This window comes from Cervus elaphus, chromosome X, assembly GCF_910594005.1.
Source record: "Cervus elaphus chromosome X, mCerEla1.1, whole genome shotgun sequence".
NCBI classification, from domain to species: domain Eukaryota; kingdom Metazoa; phylum Chordata; class Mammalia; order Artiodactyla; family Cervidae; genus Cervus; species Cervus elaphus.
Genome location: NC_057848.1, coordinates 28,942,939 through 28,964,710, shown reverse-complemented (window position 1 = coordinate 28,964,710; position 21,772 = coordinate 28,942,939).

Below are 21,772 nucleotides of genomic sequence, written 5' to 3'. Positions count from 1 at the left end.
ATGTATTCCCCATCCCGATCCCCCCTCCCACCTCCCTCTCCACCCAGTTCCTCTGGGTCTTCCCAGTGCACCAGGCCCGAGCACTTGTCTCATGCATCCAACCTGGGCTGGTGATCTGTTTCACCCTAGATAATATACATGTTTCGATGTAGGATTCTTTAATATCCACAAATCAATCAATGTAATACACCACATTAACACATTGAAAGATAAAAACCATATGATTATCTCAATAGATGCAGAAAAAGCCTTTGACAAAATTCAACATCTCTACTTTCATTTGAATTACCTGAAGTAGTTCTATTGTTGTTTAGTAGTAAGTTGTGTCTGACTCTTTGCAACCCCATAGACTATAGCCCATAGGCTCCTCTGTCCATGGAATTCTCCAGGCAAGAATACTGGAGTGGGTAGCCAATTCCTACTCCAGGGGATATTCCTGACCCAGAGATTGAACCAGCGGCTCCAGTCCCATCTCCTGAATGGCAATGTATATATATATACTTTAAACTTAGTCATCCACATAATCATTTCACTTTTTTATCTCTTTGCTATGGAGATACAGGATTCATTACCACAGAGTGCTTTTCTTACATTTGATCTTTAGGACAGGTAAACTGTGATACAATTTTTTTATTAAATATTCACATATGTGCATTTTTTTTGCAATCTGATCTCTCTTTCCTCCCAGCTTTATTGAGGTATAATTGACAAATAAAAGTTGTATATACTTAAGGTGTTCAAATTGATGAGTCAATGTACATACACACTATGAAATAATCACCACAGTCAAGCTAATTAATATATCTATCACCTTTCAGAGTTACCTTTTCTTTGGCTGGCTTTTTAATTTCCTCAATTTAACATCACCAATAAAGCCCTCATTCTTTACTCCTTTCCCTTTAAGAAAAGGAAAGGATAATGATAGAAACTAGGTATAAAGAATGAAAATAAGGCTATTAGTATTAAATGTCTCCTTAGTGGTATGTTTGCAAAAACTGGTAAGCAAGGATCTAGCTTTTATTTTACTCATGGATGTGGTGATGTTTGTAGGAGAGTTATTATGGTTTTCTTTTTTTTAAGGGAGTGAAGGGTTATTTCGTGCTTTCCCAGCTAGAACAAGTGTCTTCACAACTCAAGATGTGAAGGAATCATCACCTTTAGTTGTGTAGGAATTGCTACAGTGATCCCTGTATCTTCATAAATCACTCTGTCTTCTCCAAGGCAACACAGAATTTTGGTTCAGCCATATTTAAGTGCCCTTTTAAATGGCGGGTTTTGTGAGTGCAAGTATGTGTATTTTTGAACAATCTGTCAATTCTTTTCATAGTTTATGAATTATGGGTCAATGTGTAATGAATTTCATTATAGCACTCCTGAATTTTAGCCAGACATGCCAAGCTGTGCTTCTTTTACTTAATGATTGATGAAAAGGAATTGAGAAACTCTGCTTTGATGAAAGAAATGCTAGCTATATTGATTAGAATTAAAATACAAATCATGCCTTCCTGTGGTTCATTCATGAGGAAGCAAGAGGGAGGCTCATCTCTTCTCTTTTCTCTTTCGTTGTTCCTGGCTGACTTAGAAACATTACGGCCAAGGGTGTGTCCTGTAATATATTGTTCAGCATAGAGTTGGAAGAACAAGTGTTGGTATATCCTTTGAATTGTCTCTTTTTTCATCTGTTCCCAACAGGAAAACAGTGTCACCAGCTGACACTAAAATTTTGGTTTTTTGTTTTTTTTTCTGATTACAAAAGTCATACACACCCATGGTAAAAAACAAACAACAACCAAAAATACCTGAAGGAAAAAAAGAAACAGAAAAGCAAGATAAAGAAAATGAACGTTTCCTTTAATCTTATTACTCTGAGGTAAGCAGATTTTTTAATATTACTTTTTAGTGAGTATGTGTGTGTTTTAACACATTTATGAAATAAAATTGATATCATACTACACAAGCTGATTGTAATGTTTTTCACTTACCAAACATGACATTTTTCACTAGGTCATTATATATTCTTCTAGGGATTATATTTAATGCTTGCATAATAGTCTATTGAAGGATTTGCCATAATACATATAATCAGGAAAGAGTTGGTTCTCTAAACCTGGAGCTTATATCTCTCCATTCTTTGACTGAAGAATAAAGCTTTCCTTTGCTTCTGAAAAAAAAAAAAAAAAAACCACGATATTTTCAGACACTTATTGCTAGACATATAGGTTGTTTTCCAATGGTCTCCTTTTTACAAAGTAAAGCAGCAATGTATGTCCCTAATATTAATCAATTCACATTTCTATTATTTCCTATAAGTAAAATTCTAGGTCAATGAGAATGAATATTTTTACGATTTTTAATATACATTATCAAATTGTCATCTAGAAGAAAAGTTGTCCCAAATTACACCAATAACAGTAAAATAAAAGAAGGCTTATTTCTATAAACACTCAATTTTTAATGGAATATTATCTTCACAAACCACATATGCCTAATTTGATGAATGAAAAATAATCTCGTTTTGATTTGCATTTCTTTCAATCTTTGAGAATAAATAGTTGTTCATGTATTTATTGACTATTTTTATTTTTTCTTGAGTGAATAGCCCATTCTAGTCCTTAGCACACTTGGGGAATAGTCATTTTTGTTTCTTATTGATTTCTAGAAACTCCTTTTTTATATATATATTATATGCATTAACCTTTCACCATATCTGTATTACTGGTTTTCTGCAGTCCTCTCCTATACATCTTCCTTCTTAATTTTGTTGATAATATTTTTTTAAATGTTGAAAGATTATTGAAAGGGTTAACAGGGTGGTGGAGGAGAGAGAAATGCCTACATGATCTGTTCTTTGTTCTTGACCACATTTGAGACTATGCACTTATTTTTGTTTAGAAAGATTATGAGTCTAATCTTGTGTCATCATGACAAAAAAATTGATAGCAAAATATTCAACTTCTTTATCTGCATGATGTCAAAGGCTGGTTCCATTTGTGTTTTTTGTTGTTATTTTAACGATTTTTCTGAAATCTCATACGAATACAGAAACAGTGACAGTTCAGCTTTCACCCACTAGGGGGCAATGAAGACCAGTATTCAGCGGTAGATGAAACAAGACTGCAAACTGTTAAGAGCTGAAGGGGCGCCTAGAAATCATCCAGCTAGTCCACCTTCTCTTTATTTTATAGATGGGGAAAACTGGAACCTGGAGTGGTGAAATAACTTGCTCGTGGTCACAGAGCTGGCCAGTCAGAGCTGAGTCTTAAGCATTTTCCAGTTGACCATATTGTGATTTAGTTACATTGATACAAACTATAAACATATACTTTTTTTTTCTGATTTTAAATTTCTTTTTGTCTTTTCAGGTAAGAATCACATAAAATTAACCATGTTAAAGTGTAAAATTCAATAGCATTTAGTATATTCACAGTGTTGCAATCACATAGGTTTTAATCTTCTGAATTCAAATCCCAGTCCTGCCATTTCCTGTAAACTTGCTGATCTTCATTTTCTTCAGTTTGTGTACTAAGAAAATGCCTTCCTTACCATGTTGTTTTGAGGATTACCAGAAATAATATTCACAAGGACCTAGCAATGTTCTTGGCACAGAGTAGATGAGAAATTCTTTCTTTCCTTCAAGATATTAATCAACAATTCCATCTATATTTATTTCACATTAAGAACAGAAACACATACCAGAGTAGATTTTTTTCTCTTCTCATGACTGTTACTGAAGTATTTACAATGAATTTTAAATGTGCTCAGAGGTTAAAAATGGTTTTTAAAAAACTTCACAACATGGGTTCTTGTGATGGAATTGGCAAAGGGTTGTAGTATTCAATAGACATAAAGACCCTCTTTAAGACAAACAAGTTTCCTAGAGGAACTTCAAAAACTGGAAAATGATTCCAGTGAGGCATATAAAGCATGGTAATGTGTGTGCTACTTAATTTTGTTGTTGTTTGTTTGTTTTTGTTTGTTTTTACAAGGCAAGAATTTATTGTCAAGAAGATGGAAGAAAACCAACAAAAGTTTGCATTTGACACTATCTTCACACCAAATAACATTGCAACCCACTCCAGTATTCTTGCCTGGAAAATTCCATGGATTGAGGAGCCTGGTAGGCTACAGCCCATGGGGTCACAAAAAGTTGGACACGACTGAGTGATTTCACTTCACTTCACACCAAATAACAATAAAGGAAGTTCCATTAAGTAGAAAGAGCCTAAAGACAATGAAGTATCCTTGATTTGCTGCACTGGAGAAGGGCTCCCTCAGAGAAGGAGTCTTGAGCATCCAGTCAGGGTCCTGACTTAGCTCTCCTCATGTGTGGCCAATGCAAAAGAAAGGCCTGAGGGAAAGTAATGTGTGTGCTACTTTAGATAAAATTTTGGAACTGATCCAATCCCATCTTTTTACAGATAGTAAAACTGAGGAACAGAGAAGTTAAGCAAATTCCTGAAGGCCACACAACTGGCCAGTAACAGATCAGCACCCTTCACTGTCTGGGGCCAGGATATTTTTTTCATTTTTTCCAGCTTTATTGAGATGTATTAATAATTGACATATAACATTGTATATGTTTAAGGTATACATTATGACTTGATTCACTTAGATATTTTGAAATATTTGCTACAGCAAAGTTAGTGAATACATTCTTCACCTCATATAATTACCATTTTGTTGTTTTTGTTATGGTGAGAACATGAAGCTCTACCCTCTTAGCAACTTTCAAGTATATGACTCAGTATTAAGTCAAGTTGCCACATTTACAATAGGGCTTCCCTGGTGGCTCAGCAGTAAAGAATCCGCTTGTGACACAGGAGATGCAGGAACAGAGGATTTGATCCCTGGGTGGGAAAGATCCCCTGGAGTAGGAAATGGCAACCCACTCCAGTATTTTTGCCTGGAAAATCCCATGGACAGAGGAGTCTGGCAGGCTACAGACCATGGGGTCACAAAGAGTCGGACATGACTGAAGCGACTGAGCATGACCAGGACACACAATAGCTCCCCAGAACTTATTCATCTGATGTAGTTTGAAAGATGCAGAAGAGATAGAGACAGGGAGGAAATGAAGCCAGAGGGGCAAAGAAAGGAAAGGTAGGTAAGTTTCAAGTTAAGGAAGGTAAGTTTCTAAACAGAGCAAGATTCAGTCTTCAGATAGTGGAAGAAGTCAAAAAATAGCAAGCAGCTCTTTTCTGGGAGAAATATTGAGTCAGTCATGCCCCTACTATTCCCCCCAAGGAAGCAACCCTAGGAACTACTGAAAAGGTGTGCCTCCCCACAGCGTCTGCCTTACTGAACAAACAAAAGCTATAAATGACCCAATCAAAAAATGGCCCAAAGAACTAAACAGACATTTCTCCAAAGAAGACATACAGATGGCTAACAAACACATGAAAAGATGCTCAACACCACTCATTATCAGAGAAATGCAAATCAAAACCACAATGAGGTACCATTACACGCCAGTCAGGATGTCTGCTATCCAAAAGTCTACAAGCAATAAATGCTGGAGAGGGTGTGGAGAAAAGGGAACCCTCTTACACTGTTGGTGGGAATGCAAACTAGTACACCCACTATGGAGAACAGTGTGGAGATTTCTTTAAAAACGAAATAGAACTGCCATATGACCCAGCAATCCCACTCTTGGGCATACACACTGAGGAAACCAGATCTGAAAGAGACACGTGCACCCCAATGTTCATCACAGCACTGTTTATAATAGCCAGGACATGGAAGCAACCTAGATGCCCATCAGCAGACGAATGCATAAGAAAGCTATGGTACATATACACCATGGAATATTACTCAGCCATTAAAAATAATTCATTTGAATCAGTTCTAATGAGATGGATGAAACTGGAGCCGATTGTACAGAGTGAAGTAAGCCAGAAATATAAACACCAATACAGTATACTAACGCATATATATGGAATTTTAAAAGATGGTAACGATAACCCTATATGCAAGACAGAAAAAGACACAGATGTATAGAACAGACTTTTGGACTCTGTGGGAGAAGGCGAGGGTGGGATGATCTGAGAGAATAGCATTGAAACATGTATATTATCAAGTGTGAAACAGATCGCCAGCCCAGGTTGGATGCATGAGACAAGTGCTCAAGGCTGGTGCACTGGGAAGACCCAGAGGGATCGGATAGAGAGTGAGGTGTGAGGGGAGGGGGTATCAGGATGGGGAACACATGTAAATCCATGGCTGATTCATGTCAATGTATGGCAAAAACCACTACAGTATTGTAAAGTAATTAGCCTCCAACTAATAAAAATAAATGAAAAAAATTAAATAAATAAAATAAAATGAAAATGAAAATTGTTGTTGAAATCAGAGCTGCCAGGTTTTGTTAGCACCCCAAGTCTTTTAAAGTCTGACTAAAAATTACCCAAATGACTAAAATCTAAGTTCCTAATAAACAGAGCAAGGAAAGAGATACCTGATGGAGAGTTTAAAAAGAAAATCCTAAAAATAAATAAATTAATAAATAAAAAGAAAATCCTGTCCTTCAGTCCCATGTTCTCCTCCGTTATTGGCAATCAATCATGAAAATTGCTGTTAATTATGTACCAGTGTTAGCTTTTGTTATTAGCTGTATCTGAGACAAGTGAGCTTTCTGATCTAGCTTTCTGATTTGTAGTGTTATTCTTTAGTTTGTCACAATAAAAAAAAAATTGGAACATAATAAATTGAGCTGAAGAATTATTGTCTCTGCATGACGCATGTCTTTATTGTTTTTTCTAGAATACTTCTTTTGTTACAGTAACAAAAGCTGAATATCTTACATTTTGGCAGAGATTTTTGTTACCTGGCATTTCCACACTTCAATATTATGAGAACTAATATTTGTAATGGAGACCCATAGACATTGTAAGAGGCTAAGTTATTTACGGAAACAACAAAGAAAAAATAAGGGATATTAATTTTGTTTGGTCTATTCTGCAGTATGAAAAACAGGTACTTCATATATAATGTATATTGGTATGGTGTGTATGGTAATGTAAACCATAATGCTCTCCTTACCTGAAACGGGGAGTTTATTTTCTTTCCTTCTCCCGTTTAGCTTTATTTCCCCATAGAATCCTGTTTCAAGAGTGGTAGGTTATTTCTTCCCAGTTTCACCAAATACCTGCCAAGTGGCTATAGAATCAATGCTGGAATACTACAGGGGGCAAGAAATGTAACCTTTTTACAATGCAGGTGATTAATCTTTGCAAAGATGGTGCAAGCTTCCTTACATGGAGTCAAATTCTGACTTCTTATGACTTCCACTGATTGGTCCTAGGGCTATTCAAAACAAGTGTTTTACAGGTTGTGTATATATACAACATATATGCAGTGTACAGGAAGAGAATTAGACTTGCATATTCCAAATCTGAATTACAGTAGTCCAAAATAAAAATGTCTCTTCTCTAAATTAAAAAAAAAAAAAAAGGAAACAAGTGTTTTACATGGAATAGACTTCCAGTATTTGAAAACAGCTCTATTTTTCTGACTTGAAATATCCCCAGGTCCCTAAGCAAGATATGATATGTTTTAAATTCCTCATTTTCATGGTAATGAGTAAATTTTTGTCTTGTGTCTCCCCTGTACCAGGCACTATTAAAGGTATGAGGATGAGGATGGTAAATGGGAAGCAGCAGGAGCAGAAGTTGAGGCAGAAGCAAAAACGCAAAAAGCCATTTAATCCTTACTAAGGAATGTGGATGTATTTTTAAAATAATAGGCAATAAATGAAAGATTTTTAAACAAACAGATGTGAAACTCAAATTTGTGTTATAGACATGTCAATTATGTCTATAGACATAGAATGGCCAAGAATGGCCCACAGAGCAGCAGACCACCTATAACAGAACCACCTAGAGACTTTATTGAAAATGCAAATACTTGAACCCACCATGATCTGCTAAATTCAGGTCTCTGTGGGCTGTGCAGCCCAAGCACCTACCTATATCAAGTTTTCTCTTGGACTCTGATGCCCACCGTCTGAGGGCTTGGGGTTGAGAAACCTCGATGGTGGCAGTTGAAGAGTTTGTTTGTCAAGTGAAAGCCAGTAGGCATCCAGAACCCAGAGCCTGACCCACCAAGGCAAAGGGCTTGGAAACACCCTGGCCCAGTGCAGGGACACAACTCGGCCCTCCTGCATCCTCTCCCCTCAATCATTGCCTGCCTGGTGCCTTCTCTCCCTTGGGGTCAGGCATAAGCATCACCTCTTTGTACTTCTTTCCTGGTTTCCTACTCTTACAGGCATTCAGAAAACCTCTATTTCTTTCTATTTCTCACAGTCTGTAATCTCACATCCATGTGTGCGGCTCCTCATAAAGCCCCTCCCCTCCCCCAACTAGACTGTAAGTTCCCTGAGGTCCAGGCCTGTGTTGTTCTCATTGCTGAGTTCCCACAGCACCAGGTACAGGGCCAGGCACAAGATAAGCTGCAGCTAAATATTTGGAGATGGATGCATGGATGGATGGATGGATAGATGAGTGGATGGGTGGATAGATGGGTGTATGGATAGGTGGATAGGTGGGCGGGTGGGCAGGTGGATGGAAGGATGGATGGGTACCTAGATGGATATATGGGTGAATGGGTGGGTGGTTGGATGCATGGATCGGTGGATGGAAAGATGGATGGATGGATGGATGGATGGATGGATGGATGGATGGTTAGATGATGGGTGGCTGGATGGGAGGATGGATGGATGGATGGATGAGTGGAAGGATGAGTGGGTGGATGGAAGGATGGATGGGTACCTAGATGGAGAGATGGGTGAATGGTTGGCTGGGTGGATGAGGGATGGGTGGATGGAAGGATGAATGGGTACATGGATGGATGGTTGGGTGGATGGAAGGATGGGTGGATGAATGGGGAGGCACTGGTGGCAGCCCCAGCTTGGACAACAGTGCTGAGTGGCAAACCTCTGTGGGGCCAGTCCTGGCTGCTCTATTGGCCAGATTGCTCATGACACCATTAATGGCTTAAAGCACAGGCCCTTTCTTTGTAGGTTCCCAAATCTTGGCAGAATCAGAAAGCAAATCATGGAAAGCAAACCAAAGCCAAGGCAGCCAGGTCTGGGGTAAGAGGCCAAGGTAAGCGGCACATTTCTGGTTGGTTGGCTGAGTACCCAGAGGCCAGGGGAGGAGAGGCCTGGATTTGCTGACCTCTTGCCCTGGCCCTGGCCTCCCCGGCTGTGGCTCCCCTGGGGTAGGCACAGAGCATGGGTAGAATTCACCACCTCAAAATTTATCTCTTTGGCATAAGGTTTATCTTAGGCTGGTTATTTTTAAGGAACAGCAGAGCTAGAAAAGCTCTGGAAACCTAGCAGAAGTTACTATGTTGTAAGAAACATTTACATTTATAACGGAAATCTCCATTTGTAAGTGAGTCTCCCTTGCTGGACCAGGAAGAGAAGGATGACTTAATCTCAAGAAACTCTTATCAGTGGAGAAGACAGCAATTGTTAAATATGCATGACAATCTTACTCTTGTTCCCTGAGCTTTTCCTGAAAACCTCCCATCACTGGCTCTCCCTCACTCCCTCATCATCTTCTTTTGTTTTTAGCTGGCGATGGTATATAAGTTGGAGGCTTAGACCATTTTGGGGAGTCACTCAATTTTCCTGGGTCTCTCCCATGAATGCAGGAGGTACATAGGTTACTAAAAGTCTGTATGTTTTTCTCCTGTTAATCTGTCTTTTATTACAGGGCCAGAGGCCTCAGGGAACCTGATGTGAAGAACTGACTCATTGGAAAATACCCTGACGCTGGGAAAGATTGAAGGCGGGAGGACAAGGGCATAACAGAGGATGAGATGGTTAGATGGCATCACTGACTCAACAGACATGAGTCTGAGCAAGCTCTGGGAGATGGTGATGGACAGGGAAGCATGGCGTGCTGCAGCCCATGGGATCACAAAGAGTCAGACATGACTGAGCAACTGAACTAAAGTGAACTGAGGGGCCTCAGTCAAGAACCTAGAAGGATAGAGAGGAAATTATTTTTCCTCCTTCACAGCCCTTACTCTATCCTATGCAGAGTCATGGGCAAATGTCCTGGAAGCCTGGGAGCACTGGTCTCCACTGGTTCCCCAGGATGCCTCAGAATGAGGAGAGCCACATGAAGGTTTGCAGAACATCACACATGATGTGCCTTCACCTTATTCTGAAGGGCTGGCCCAGGCCACCTGCAAACCATGTCTCCTCACCACCAGAATGATATGTTCCCTCTGGAATGAAGAGCCAGGTCCCAGTGACTTGAACAGATCAGACTCTGGAGAACGAGGATCTCTGATGAGATGCATGTAGCAACCATCTCTGAGTGTCTCTCAAGGCTGTGTGCTGATTGCTATATAGTTTGCAGCAATCTTTTGAGGCGGGCACTATTGTTGTCCCCAATTTACAGATAAGAAGACTGAGGCTTTGTCAGGCTAAATGGGTTTGTCACTGTCACACAGAGAGCTGAGATGTGAACCCTGGCAGCCTGGCTCCAGAGCCCATGCCCTGAATTGCTGCACTGTGTGTGCTGCCTCCCTTGTACAAGTGAAAACTCAGACACAGAGAAGCCAAGTGGTGTGCCCAGTGTCACATAGCTGGCTAATGGCAGAGCTGGAAACAGAAATTAGGTCTCCTGTCCCCACTCCACTCTCTTCCCCACATGGCTCTGTCCCTCTAGGTGCAATCAGGATGGATAACTTGTCCTACTTTACTGAGTCCTGATGGCAGAGACAGAGGAGCTCTCCTCAGTGTCATGACTATTTCTTTGACTGCTCAGCACTCGGACATTCTTAGGCTGAGAGGCATGGTGGGCTCAGGCCTTCTGTGTTTGTCCAAAGCTTTCAAGAAGGATAATGGCCCAGACTAGCACGCTGGTCACCCTGGAGTCTGGAGCCTACCTGTGTCCATCACCCTCCTGAGTCCCTGGGTCTCATGGACTCTGTCTACAGGCCCTTTGTGGTGGGGATGGGGGGGGACTCCCACTCCACTCACCATGTCTCTTCCTCCCCTTGGCTCTTTCTCCTGTTAGCTGTGCAGGCTGGGATGGGGGGCAGGGGGGAGGGGCTCACCCCCACCCAGGGCTTTTAATGAGATGGTTTGTCAAGCTCCAGGAAGCATAGATAAATAATTCAGTGAAGGAAGCTCAAGAAATATTCTTCCAGAGAAGAGTACTTTGACAGTGGGAGAGGCAGAGAAGGACAGCATCTTATAATGGGAGGGATGCGGTTGGGGTGACAGCCGAAAAGGAGAGGAGGAGAAAGAAGGCTGTATCGGAATCACTAACAGTGCAGGCTTTCGGTAGAGTTTTAAACATAAAAGTTACAGAAGATCAGAATTGCCTTTTTAAAGAGTCCTCTGGCTCCAGTGAGACGGTGAGTGTGAATGGGGGCTACAATAGAGACAGGAAGAGCATAGAGGAAGCTATTGCAATCACTCAAGTTTCCGTTGTAATAAAAGGAAAAAGGTAGACTGGATAGGAGGTGTGGGTCGTGAAGGCAGAGTTTAGGGTGGTCCTTCGGTTTCTGAGCTCTGACCTCAGAGCAAATTCTAATTTGTTAGTTCCTCCCTTAAAATGTGTCATTTGGGGTGCCTTTGGTGCACCACAGAGTAAATTTCAACCATCAGCTTCTTTCCTCACTAGCACAGGATCTAGTGATAGCCTATGTCCTGGCACATAGAGTGAAGATGGGGCAAGATTTGGGTGGCAAGGTATCCTCCACCTTCCAACTATTCCTCCCCTAGCAATATCAATGTAGTGGGATTTTCTTGAGATAATCAACTCCTGCTAATTCAACCTAAAATTACATTATCTTTCTTTGTATTTGTACCAAGCTTTCTTCCCTTTCTCCTTCCTTTCCTCCCTTCTTTTCTTTCCTTTTCCTTTCCTCGAGTAGTTACTGCCAGGCACTGGGCTAGGTGCAAGTAACTACTCATTATTAATTATACCTCCTAAATGGCTTTCTCATGTGGTACTAATCAATCTTGTACTGCTATCTTGTATTAATGCAATTCACTGTAGGAGATAGGGATAGGAGGCTCTCACCATATTCAATGTATAGTGCTTAACACTGTGGGAATACACTTACCCCTGCTAAATTGCATCTGGTTAGATTCAGCCCATGGTCACAATTTGTTAAGATGATTTCTTTACCTAATTCTAGAAGCCACTATATTTGCCATCACACTCAATTCTTGTCATTGATATATTTAATATGCAAGTCTTATTTTTTTTAACCTTAGTCATTAACCAAAATTTCGAGGGAGGAGCCAAGATGGCGGAGGAATAGGACGGGGAAATCACTTTCTCCCCTACAAATTCATCGAAAGAACAACTGAACGCTGAGCAAACTTCACAAAACAACTTCTGATCACTAGCTGAGGGCATCAGGCACCCAGAAAAGCAGCCCATTGTCTTTGAAAGGAGGTAGGACAAAATACAAAAGATAAAAAGAGAGACAAAGGAGCTAGGGATGGAGACCCATCCCAGGAAGGGAGTCTTAATAGAGGAAGTTTCCAAACACCAGGAAACCCTCGCACTGGCAGGTCTGGGGGAAGTTTTTGAATCTCGGAGGGCAACCTAACTGGGGGGAAAAATAAATAAAACCCACAGATTACGTGCCTAAAAGCAACTCCCAGCAGAAAAGTACCCCAGACGCCTGCATCTGCCACCAGCAAGTGGGGGCAGAACGGAGAGAAGCGGGCAGCATTGCTTAGGGTAAGAACCGGGCCTGAGTGCCCTGAGGACAATCGGAGGGAGCTTTTGTGAGATAGCAACTTAAACTGTGGGATAGCAAAAGACAGAGAGAAAATTAACTGGCCGAACACACTGCCGGCCGTTTGCAGAACAAAGGGTTTGAGCAAGTCCAGAGAAGAGCTAGCCAGCTGCGGACCGGCCCATCCCCGCCAGAGTCAGGAGGCAGGGGGGAGGGGAAAGGGGAAAACGGCCCCAAGACGGCATTCCCTACCACACTGCAAACAATCCTCCAGTTTCTAACCAAAGACTTCCTGAGATTCTGGATGGTCGACATCTGCTGGGAGGGTCGCAGCTAAACACAAGGCACACGCACCCTACCCGCGCAGGCAGAAACTGAGGCTGGGGGCGCGAAGGGGAGAAGGCGCACCACACCCAGGGAGAGTGCGCCCGTCAAGCTCCTGGCTGCCTGAGCTGCTCCGGCAGGGGAAGGCACAAAACACAGGTGCAACTGAGTCCGCGCTTTTGTGGAGTACCCGAAAACTGGAACCGCACGCAACGCAGGGCACCCTCCATATAGAGCAGCCGGGAGCCTGAGCAGCGTACACAGGGAAAGCAGCGCCCCTCCCTCCCCGCAGCGCAATGGAACTAGCGAACCTGAACAAGAGACCACCTCTGCCCGCCTGTGTCAGGGTGGAAATTAGGCACTGAAGAGACCAGCAAAAGGAAGCCAGATAAACAAAGGGAACCACTTCAGAAGGGACCAGTGCAACAGATTAAAATCCCTGTAGATAACACTGACTACACAGGAAGGGACCTATAGATATCAAGAAATGTAAGCTGGAATAAGGAGCTATCTGAAACTGAACCAAACCCACACTGACCACAACAGCTCCAGAGAAATTCCTAGATATATTTTCACTTCTTTTTAATTAAAAAAAATGTTTTTTCTTTTTTCTCTTTTATTTTCTTTTAAAATTCCCTATTACTCCCCCATTATTCCTTAACTTTCATTTTCATAGATTTTTATGATTTTTTTTAATTAGAAAAAAAATTTTTTTCTTGTTTTTTTTTCCTTTTTCTCTTCTTTTTTCTTTTTGTCTTATTTCCTTTTAAAGTCCTCTATTACTCCTCTACTACTCCTTAATTTTCATTTCCATTTCACTATAACCTTGCAAAAAAAAAAAAAGAGAGAAGCCCTATTTTTAAACCGACCTTCATATATATTTCTAAAATTTTTTGTGTTTTTGTTTTTGTTTTTAACGTTGTATTTTTAAGAGTCTAACCTCTACTCTAGATTTTTAATCTTTGTTTTTCAGTATTTGATATCAATTTTGGACATTTAAGAATCCAATATTCAGTTCCCATTTTTATTCAGGAGTGTGTTGATTACCCTCTCCCACTTTTGACTCTCTGTTTTCTCCCTCAGAACAACTCTATTTCTTCCTTTCCCCTTCTCTTCCCAGTCCAATTCTGTGAATCTTTGTGGGTGTCTGGGCTACGGAGGACACTTTGGGAACAGAGAACTGTGTAGATCTGTCTCTCACCTCTTGAGTCCCCCTTTTTCTCCTCCTGCTCATCTCTATCTCCCTCCTCCCTCTCCTCTTTTTCATGTAACTCTGTGAACCTCTCTGGGTGGCCCTCACGGGGGAGAATCTTTTCACCATTAACATAGAAGTTTTATTATCAGTGCTGTATAGCTGGAGAAGTCTTGAGACTACTGGAAGAATAAACTGAAATCCAGAGGCAGGAGACTTAAGCCCAAAACCTGAGAACACCAGAAAACTCCTGACTACACAGAACATTAAGTAATAAGAGACCGTCCAGTAGCCTCCATAGCTACACTGAAACCAACCACCACCCAAGAGCCAGTAAGTTTCAGAGCAAGACATACCACGCCAATTCTCCAGCAACACAGGAACATAGCCTTGAACGTCAACATATAGGTTGCCCAAAGTCACACCTAACACATAGACCCATCTCAAAACTCATTACTGGGCACCCCATTGCACTCCAGAGAGAAGAAATCTAGTTCCACGTACCAGAACACCGACGCAAGCTTCTCTAACCAGGAAACCTTGACAAGCCAATCGTCCAACCCCACCCACTGGGTAAAACCTCCACAATAAAAAGGAACCACAGACCTCCAGGATACAGAAAGCCCACTCCAGACACAGCAATCTAAACAAGGTGAAAATGCAGAGAAATACCCAACAGGTAAAGGAACATGAAAAATGCCCACCAAGTCAAACAAAAGAGGAGGAGATAGGGAATCTACCTGAAAAAGAATTTAGAATAATGATAATAAAAATGATCCAAAATCTTGAATACAAAATGGAGTTACACATAAATAGCCTGGAGACAAAGGTTGAAAAGATTCAAGAAATGTTTAATAAAGACCTAGAAGAAATAAAAAAGAGTCAATTAAAAATGAATAATGCAATAAATGAGATCAAAAACACTCTGGAGGGAACCAAGAGTAGAATAATGGAGACAGAATATAGGATAAGTGAGGTAGAAGATAAAATGGTGGAAATAAATGAAGCAGAGAGGAAAAAAGAAAAAAGAATCAAAAGAAATGAGGACAACCTCAGGGACCTCTGGGACAATGTGAAACGCCCCAACATTCGAATCATAGGAGTCCCAGAAGACAAAAAGAAAAGCCATGAGAAAATACTCGAGGAGATAACAGCTGAAAACTTCCCTAAAATGGGGAAGGAAATATCCACAAAATTCCAAGAAACCTAGAGAGTCCCAAACAGGATAAACCCAAGGCGAAACACCCCAAGACATATTTTCATCAAATTAACAAAGATCAAACACAAAGAACAAATATTAAAAGCAGCAAGGGAGAAAAAACAAATAACACACAAAGGGATTCCCATAAGGATAACAGCTGACCTATCAATAGAAACCCTCCAGGCCAGAAGGGAATGGCAGGACATACTTCAAGTAATGAAAGGGAATAACCTACAACCTAGATTACTGTACCCAGCAAGGATCTCATTCAGATAAGAAGGAGAATTCAAAAGCTTTACAGATAAGCAAAAGCTGAGAGAATTCAGCACCACCAAACCAGCTCTTCGACAAATTCTAAAGGATCTTCTCTAGACAGGAAACACAGAAAGGTTGTATAAACGCGAACCCAAAGCAACAAAGTAAATGGCAACGGGACCATACCTATCAATAATTACCTTAAATGTAAATGGGTTGAATGCCCCAACCAAAAGACAAAGACTGGCTGAATGGATACAAAAACAAGACCCCTATATATGCTGTCTACAAGAGACCCACCTCAAAACAAGAGACACATACAGACTGAAAGTGAAGGGCTGGAAAAAAATATATTTCACACAAATGGAGAACAAAAGAAAGCAGGAGTCGCAATACTCATATCAGATAAAATAGACTTTAAAATAAAGGCTGTGAAAAGAGACAAAGAAGGACACTACATAATGATCAAAGGATCAATCCAAGGAGAAGATATAACAATTATAAATATATATGCACCCAACATAAGAGCACCACAATATGTAAGGCAAATGCTAACGAGTATGAAAGAGGAAATTAATAGTAACACAATAATAGTGGGAGACTTTAATACCCCACTCACAACTATGGATAGATCAACTAAACAGAAAATTAACAAGGAAACACAAACGTTAAATGACACAATGGACCAGCTAGACCTAATTGATATCTATAGGACATTTCACCCCAAAACAAGCAACTTCACCTTTTTCTCAAGTGCACACGGAACCTTCTCCAGAACAGATCACATCCTGGGCCATAAATATAGTCTTGGTAAATTCAAAAAAAATTGAAACCATTCCAGTCATCTTTTCTGACCACAGTGCAGTAAGATTAGATCTCAATTACAGGGGGAAAAATTGTTAAAAATTCAAACATATGGAGGCTAAATAACACGCTTCTGAATAACCAACAAATCATAGAAAAAATCAAAAAAGAAATCAAAATATGCATAGAAATGAATGAAAATGAAAACACAACAACCCCAAACCTATGGGACACTGTAAAAGCAGTGCTTAGGGGAAGGTTCATAGCATTACAGGCTTACCTCAAGAAACAAGAAAATAGTCAAATAAATAACCTAACTCTACACCTAAAGCAACTAGAGAAGGAAGAAATGAAGAACCCCAGGGTTAGTAGAAGGAAAGAAATCTTAAAAATTAGGGCAGAAATAAATGCAAAAGAAACAAAAGAGACCATAGCAAAAATCAACAAAGCTAAAAGCTGGTTTTTTGAAAAAATAAACAAAATTGACAAGCCATTAGCAAGACTCATTAAGAAACAAAGGGAGAAGAACCAAATCAACAAAATTAGAAATGAAAATGGAGAGATCACAACAGACAACACTGAAATACAAAGGATCATAAGAGACTACTACCAGCAGCTCTATGCCAATAAAATGGACAACTTGGATGAAATGGACAAATTCTTAGAAAAGTATAACTTTCCAAAACTGAACCAGGAAGAAATAGAAGATCTTAACAGACCCATCACAAGCAAGGAAATCGAAACTGTAATCAGAAATCTTCCAGCAAACAAAAGCCCAGGACCAGATGGCTTCACAGCTGAATTCTACCAAAAATTTAGAGAAGAGCTAACACCTATCTTACTCAACTCTTCCAGAAAATTGCAGAAGGTAAACTTCCAAACTCATTCTATGAGGCCACCATCACCCTAATTCCAAAACAAGACTAAGATGCCACAAAAAAAAAGAAAACTTCAGGCCAGTATCACTGATGAACATAGATGCAAAAATCCTTAACAAAATTCTAGCAAACAGAATCCAACAACATATTAAAAAAAATCATACACCATGACCAAGTGGGCTTTATCCCAGGAATGCAAGGATACTTTAATATCCACAAATCAATCAATGTAATACACCACATTAACAAATTGAAAGATAGAAACCATATGATTATCTCAATAGATGCAGAGAAAGCCTTTGACAAAATTCAACACCCATTTATGATTAAAACTCTCCAGAAAGCAGGAATAGAAGGAACATACCTCAACATAATAAAAGCTATATATGACAAACCCACAGCAAGCATCACCCTCAATGGTGAAAAATTGAAAGCATTTCCCCTGAAATCAGGAACAAGACAAGGGTGCCCACTCTCACCACTACTATTCAACATAGTGTTGGAAGTTTTGGCCACAGCAATCAGAGCAGAAAAAGAAGTAAAAGGAATCCAGATAGGAAAAGAAGAAGTGAAACTCTCACTGTTTGCAGATGACATGATCCTCTACATACAAAACCCTAAAGACTCTACCAGAAAATTACTAGAGCTAATCAACGAATATAGTAAAGTTGCAGGATATAAAATTAACACACAGAAATCCCTTGCATTCCAATACAATAACAATGAGAAAACAGAAAGAGAAATTAAGGAAACAATACCATTCACCATTGCAACAAAAAGAATAAAATATTTAGGAGTATATATACCTGAAGAAACAAAAGACCTATAATAGAAAACTATAAAACACTGATGAAAGAACTCAAAGAGGACACAAAGAGATGGAGAAACATGCGATATTCATGGATTGGAAGAATGAATATTGTCAAAATGGCTATACTACCCAAAGCAATCTATAGATTCAATGCAATCCCTATCAAGCTACCAACGGTATTTTTCACAGAACTAGAACAAATAATTTCATAATTTGTATGGAAATACAAAAAACCTCGAATAGCCAAAGTAATCTTGAGAAAGAAGAATGGAACTGGAGGAATCAACCTGCCTGACTTCAGACTATACTACAAAGCCACAGTCATCAAGACAGTATGGTACTGGCACAAAGACAGAAATATAGATCAATGGAACAGAATAGAAAGCCCAGAGATAAATCCATGAACCTATGGACACCTTATCTTTGACAAAGGAGGCAAGGATATACAATGGAAAAAAGACAACCTCTTTAACAAGTGGTGCTGGGGAAACTGGTCAACCACTTGTAAAAGAATGAAACTAGAACACCTTCTAACACCATACACAAAAATAAACTCAAAATGGATTAAAGATCTAAATGTAAGACCAGAAACTATAAAACTCCTAGAGGAGAACATAGGCAAAACACTCTCCGACATAAATCACAGCAAGATCCCCTATGACCCACCTCCCAGAATATTGGAAATAAAAGCAAAAATAAACAAATGGGACCTAATGAAACTTAAAAGCTTTTGCACAACAAAGGAAACTATAAGCAAGGTGAAAAGACAGCCCTCAGATTGGGAGAAAATAATAGCAAACAAAGCAACAGACAAAGGATTAATCTCAAAAATATACAAGAACACCTGCAGCTCAATTCCAGAAAAATAAATGACCCAATCAAAAAATGGCCCAAAGAACTAAACAGACATTTCTCCAAAGAAGACATACAGATGGCTAACAAACACATGAAAAGATGCTCAACATCACTCATTATCAGAGAAATGCAAATCAAAACCACAATGAGGTACCATTACATGCCAGTCAGGATGGCTGCTATCCAAAAGTCTACAAGCAATAACTGCTGGAGAGGGTGTGGAGAAAAGGGAACCCTCTTACACTGTTGGTGGGAATGCAAACTAGTACAGCCGCTATGGAAAACAGTGTGGAGATTTCTTAAAAAACTGGAAATAGAACTGCCATATGACCCAGCAATCCCACTTCTGGGCATACACACTGAGGAAACCAGATCTGAAAGAGACACGTGCACCCCAATGTTCATTGCAGCACTGTTTATAATAGCCAGGACATGGAAGCAACCTAGATGCCCATCAGCAGATGAATGGATAAGGAAGCTGTGGTACATATACACCATGGAATATTACTCAGCCATTAAAAAGAATTCATTTGAACCAGTCCTAATGAGATGGATGAAACTGGAGCCCCTTATACAGAGTGAAGTAAGCCAGAAAGATAAAGAACATTACAGCATACTAACACATATATATGGAATTTAGAAAGATGGTAACAATAACCCTATATGCAAAACAGAAAAAGAGACACAGAAATACAGAACAGACTTTTGAACTCTGTGGGAGAAGGTGAGGGTGGGATATTTCAAAAGAACAGCATGTATACTATCTATGGTGAAACAGGGATGCATGAGACAAGTGCTCGGGCCTGGTGCACTGGGAAGACCCAGAGGAATTGGGTGGAGAGGGAGGTGGGAGGGGGGATCGGGATGGGGAATACGAGTAAATCTATGGCTGATTCATATCAATGTATGAAAAAACCCACTGAAATGTTGTAAAGTAATTAGCCTCCAACTAATAAAAAAAAAAAAAGTTAAAAAAAAAAGTCTACAAGCAACAAATGCTGTAGAGGATGTGGAGAAAAGGGAACCCTCTTACACTGTTGGTGGGAATGCAAACTAGTACAGCCGCTATGGAGAACAGTGTGGAGATTTCTTTAAAAACTGGAAATAGAACTGCCATATGACCCAGCAATCCCACCTCTGGGCATACACACCAAGGAAACCAGATCTGAAAGAGACACGTGCACCCCAATGTTCATCGCAGCACTGTTTATAATAGCCAGGACATGGAAGCAACCTAGATACCCATCAGCAGACGAATGGATAAGGAAGCTGTGGTACATATACACCATGGAATATTACTCAGCCATTAAAAAGAATTCATTTGAATCAGTTCTAATGAGATGGATAAAACTGGAGCCCATTATACAGAGTGAAGTAAGCCAGAAAGATAAAGAACATTACAGCATACTAACACATATATATGGAATTTAGAAAGATGGTAATGATAACCCTACATGCAAAACAGAAAAAGAGACACACATGTAGAGAACAGACTTTTAAACTCTGTGGGAGAAGGCGAGGGTGGGATGTTTAGAGAGAACAGCATCGAAACATGTATATTATCTAGGGTGAAACAGATCACCAGCCCAGGTTGGATGCATGAGACAAGTGCTCGGGCCTGGTGCACTGGGAAGACCCAGAGGAATTGGGTGGAGAGGGAGGTGGGAGAGGGGATCGGGATGGGGAATACATGTAAATCCATGGCTGATTCATGTCAATGTATGACAAAAACCACTACAATATTGTAAAGTAATTAGCCACCAACTAATAAAAATAAATTAAAAAAATTTCGAACAGGACGTGTTGAAGGACAAAGCCTTTCAGGTTGACATAAACCCTCACTAATTAACATTTTTAAGGTGCAATCACTCAACTTATTACAAACCCACCTAATTATATCATCCAATAATCAATGTTTTCCATATTATCTGCAAACTATTGTGAGTAGTCCCAGTTAAATTTCTTCTTGAAATCTGGATATATTCTTTTGTTACTTTGGCATAGATGGGAGCTGAGCAACCTTTAAGAATCTATCCCATATATGCATCTAACAACAGAACCCCCAAATACATGATGCAAAAACTGACAGAATTGAAGGAAGAAATAAACAATTGAACGATAATCACAGGAGACTTCAATACTTGACTTTCAACAATAGATAGAACTACTAGACAAATGATCAATAAGGAAATAGAAAACTAGAATGACACTATAGACCAAGTAGACCTAACAAAGCATCTCTAAAGATTCAAACCAAAATGTATTCTTCTCCAGTGCACAAGGAACATTTTTGAGGATAGATCATATGTTACACAATTGCACAAGTCTCAATAAATTTAGAAGGGTTGAAATTACCTAAAGAATGTTCTCTGACCACAGCAGAATGAAATTAGAAATTAACAACAGAAATAAATTTGAGAAATTCACAAAGATGTGGAAATTAAATACTACTCACCTTAAAAATCAATAAATAAATGGAAAAATCACAGGAAAATTAAAAAATACTTGAAGATGAGTGAAAAATGAAAGTATAACATCCCTAAACTTGGGAGTGCAATAAAAGCAATGCTTAGAGGGAACACCTACATTAAAAAAAGAAAGGTCTCAAATCAATAGCTTAGCTTTCACCTTAAGAAACAAGAAAGAGTAAATAAAAAACAAGGAGAAAGAAGGAAATAACCCAGACTAGAATGCAAATAAGTTAAATTGAGAATAGAAAAAGAGCAAAATCAATG